Source organism: Otolemur garnettii, unplaced genomic scaffold, assembly GCF_000181295.1.
Source record: "Otolemur garnettii isolate 467f Iridium unplaced genomic scaffold, OtoGar3 scaffold00089, whole genome shotgun sequence".
In the NCBI taxonomy this organism is placed as follows: Eukaryota; Metazoa; Chordata; class Mammalia; order Primates; family Galagidae; genus Otolemur; species Otolemur garnettii.
Genome location: NW_003852484.1, coordinates 3,961,895 through 3,965,909, shown reverse-complemented (window position 1 = coordinate 3,965,909; position 4,015 = coordinate 3,961,895). Strand labels below are relative to the sequence as shown.

Sequence of the window (4,015 nt, the reverse complement as noted above, 5' to 3'; positions counted from 1 at the left end):
AAAAAAAAAAAAAAAAAATTTACAAATTAATTTAGTTAATTTGATTCCTTTGGTGTGCCATTTTTATAACCTTATTGACAAATAATTCATATGCCATAAAATTCACCCATTTATAGATTTAATAGTTTTTAATATATTAATATATTTAATATACAAAAAGAATAGTCAATAATATATGTTTACTGGTTTTAACTATATTCACAGAGTTGTGCAATTTTGGAACCTCATGATCATCCCAAAAAGAAATCCCATCCCCATAAGCAGTCATTCCGCATTTTCTTCCAAACCACTAGTCCTAGGCAACCACTTGTCTATTTATACATTCTTCTATTCTGACATTTTATATAAATGGAACTATAAATATATAGTTATGTCTGCCTTCTTTCACTGAGCATATTTTTCAAGACTTACCTGTGTGGTATGAATTAGTACTTATTTCTTTTTATTGCTAAATAACATTTCACTGTAAAGATATAACACATTTTTATTTATCAGATGATGTACATTTGAGTTGTTTCTACCTTTTGACAATTGTCAATAATGATGCTCTGTGGAAATATGTTTTCATTTCTTCTAGGTATATATACCTAGGAGTGAAATTACTGGGTAGTATGACAACTCTATGTTTAACCATATATGGAACTGCCATACTTTTTCAAGGTGACTGCACCATTTTACATTCCCACTAATAGTACATGTGGGTTGATATTTCTCCATGTCCTCACCAGGATTTGTTTCTGTGTTTTTGATTACAGCCATTCTAGTGGATGTGAAATGGTTTCTTGTTACAGTTTTGATCTGCATTTCCCTAATGGCTAACAACATTGAGCACCTTTTCATGTACTTACCGCTATTTGTAGATTCTTATTTTAGGAAGTGTCTATTCATATCTTTTGCCAATTTCTAATTGAGTTATTTGTCCTTTTATTATTGAATTATAAGCATTCTTTATATATTTTATGCATGTATATTATCAGATATTTAATTTCCATATTCTCCCATTCAACAGGTTGTCTTTTAACTTTCTTGATGGTATTTATTGAATCACAAAAAAGTTTTTAATTTTGATGAAGTCTAATTTATCTATTTTTTCTTTAGTTGATTATGTTTTTAGTGTTACATCTAAGAAATCATTGCTGAACCCAAGGTCACATGAATTTATGCCTACTTTTTTTCTTCTGAGAGTTTTATCTCTTACATTTAGGTATTTAATTAATTTTGAACTATTAGTGGTATATGGTGTAAGCTAGGAGGTCTACCTTTATTCTTTTGTATGTGTATATCCAGTTGCCCCAGCATAGTTAAAAAAAACTATTCTTTCCCAATTAAATGGTCTTGGCACATTTGTCAAAAATCAATTGAACATATATAAAGGCTTATTTTTGGATTCTTGATTCTACTTCATTGATCTATATGTCTGTCCTTTTGCCAGTACCACATTGTCTTGATTGTTGATGCTTTGTAGTAAATTTTGAATTCAGAAAAGTGTGAGTCTCCAACCTTGTTCTTTTTTAGGATGGTTTGTCTATTCTGTATCCCATGAATTTCTGTACAAATTTTAGGATCAGTTAGGATCAGAAGCCAGCTAAGATTGTGATAGGGATTACATTATATCTGAAGATCATTTTTGGGAGTAGTACTGTCATCTTAATACTGTTAAGTCTTCTGATCAGTGAACATAAGCTGGCTTTCCATTTATTTAGGTCTTTAATTTTTTTCAATATCATTTTGAACTTTTCAGGTGTAAATTCTACATTTATTTTGTTAAATTTTTTCCTAAGTATTTTATTCTTTTTATTGTTAATAGAATCATTTTCTTAATTTTATTTTCAGATTTTTCATGGCAAATTATAGAAATACATTTTATTTTTGTATACTGATGTTGTATCCTGCAACCTTACTGAACTCATTTATTAGTACTAGTAGTTTTTAAAGTAGATCTTTTACTGAAAATGGAGATAGCTTTACTTCTTTCTTTTCAATTTGGATGTCTTTTAGTTATTTTCCTTGCCTAACTGCTCTGCCTTAAACCTGCAGTACAATGTTGAATAGAAGTGGTGAGAGCAGACATCCTCTTATGGGGAGAGCATACAGTATTTTATGATTAAGTAGATTACCTGTGTTTTTTCATAGATACCCTTTATCAGTTTGAGGAAACTCGTTTCTATTCCTCATTGGTTGAGGGTATTTTTGTTTTACCATTAGCAGGTGTTGAGTTTTATCAAATGCTTTTTCCTGCATTTATTGAGATGATAATATGTTTTTGCCCTTTATCTTATTTTATATGGTATATTACATTAATTGATTTTCAGATATTAAACCAGCCTAACCCAATTAATTTGCTAGGGCTGCTGTAACAAAGCATCACAACCTGAGTGGCTTACAGAACATACATTTATTGTTTCATAATTATGGAGGCTAGAAGTCTCAGATCAAAGCACTGGTAGGGTTTGTTCCTTCCGAGGACCATGAGGAAGAATTTGCTCCATGCATCTCCCATAGCTTCTGGTGGTTTTCTGGAAGTATTTGGTATTCCTAGGTGTGTAGAAGAATCACTTTAATGTCTGCCTTAATCTTCACATGGTGTTTTTGTTATGCACTTGTCCAGGCAAAATTCCTCCCCCCCTTTTTTATAAGAATATCTATTATATTAGGTTAAGCCCACACTAATGATCTCATTTTCATTTGACTTATTACATACACAGCAACCGTATTTTCAAATAAGGTCACATTCTGAGGTACTGAGTATTAGGACTTTAGCATGTGAATTTTAGGGGACACAATTCAGCCATAACACTTGCATTGCTGATGTTATTCCATGTTTTTTGTTGTTGTTATTCTGTCTCTCATCTGCTGCTCAAGATAAATGTCATATGTATTGTTTCTGAATACCTGGATCTAATAAATATCTACACTAGAGGTCATAAATTGGGGGTGTGGGGGGGCTTCCTTCCAGAGTGCCATCTTGTATAGCCTGCACAATATTGATAAAAATAATAAATGAATGAATTGCCAACATTTAAAATTCAAGAGATTTCAGCTGAGAAATTGGATTTTTGGCATTTCTTGGGGGGAAAGAATGAGAAAATTTTTATGACAGGTAGTATTATGTCAATTGGTTGGTGTTTTAGGGGCTGTGCCCTTTAGATGGGACCTGTGTTGTCCATTTTATCACAGTCACCATCTGACTTATGGGCATTTAAGTATCTGATCTTAGAAGTTCTGGTCATGGTTTTCAAAACGCAAACAGATGACTAGGTATTATTTACACTTTCAGCTAAGCAAAACCAAACTTTTACCTTACTATTTTGAACCCGATGGCCTTTTGCCTTAGAGAATGAAAGGCATTTAGCTGTCAAAGACTTAATCTCAAAGATTTTTTTACTTTTAACTCTGTTTTTTTTTTATCTCTAGATATTACACCTACCACCTAATAAGGGCTTTGATTTAAAAGTAGATACAATTTTTAAACTAAAAAGGTAATAGTAGCAAGAGTATATATAAAACAAACCATAGCTAAAAAAAGAAAAAAGATCTGATTTTAGAATCACATATATTTGGTAATTTTTTTTTCTTTTTTTTTTTTTTTGAGACAAAATCTTACTCTGTTGCCCTGAGTAGAGTCCTGTGGCATCATCGTAGCTCACAGCAACCTCAAACTCTCAGGCTCAAGCAATCCTCTTGCCTCAGCTTCTTGAGTAGCTGGGACTACAGGTGTGTGCCACCATGCCTGGCTAGTTTTTCTGTTTTTAGTAGAGACACAGGGTCTTGCTCTTTCTCAGTCTGGTCTGAAGCTCTTGAACTTGAGCAATCCACCTGCCTTACTCTCACAGAGTGCTAGGATTACAATCATAAGCCAAAATAACTAGCCATATTTGGTAATATTAATAACAAAAATTGACCCTGAAAAAGTTCTTTTTGACCAAATTTTAGAGAAAAATTACTATTTTTGACAAAATTTAGATATGTAAAATTCGAGTTAAAAAAATTGTCAGTAGGCTCGGCGCCTGTGGCT

General features: G+C 32.2%; 1 protein-coding gene across 1 annotated transcript in view; it reads left to right on the top strand.

The window, feature by feature from the left end:
- SLC15A2 (solute carrier family 15 member 2) overlaps nt 1-4,015 on the top strand; it is a 40,236-nt gene that overhangs the window by 32,831 nt on the left and 3,390 nt on the right. The gene's annotated exons all lie outside the window — the stretch shown is intronic.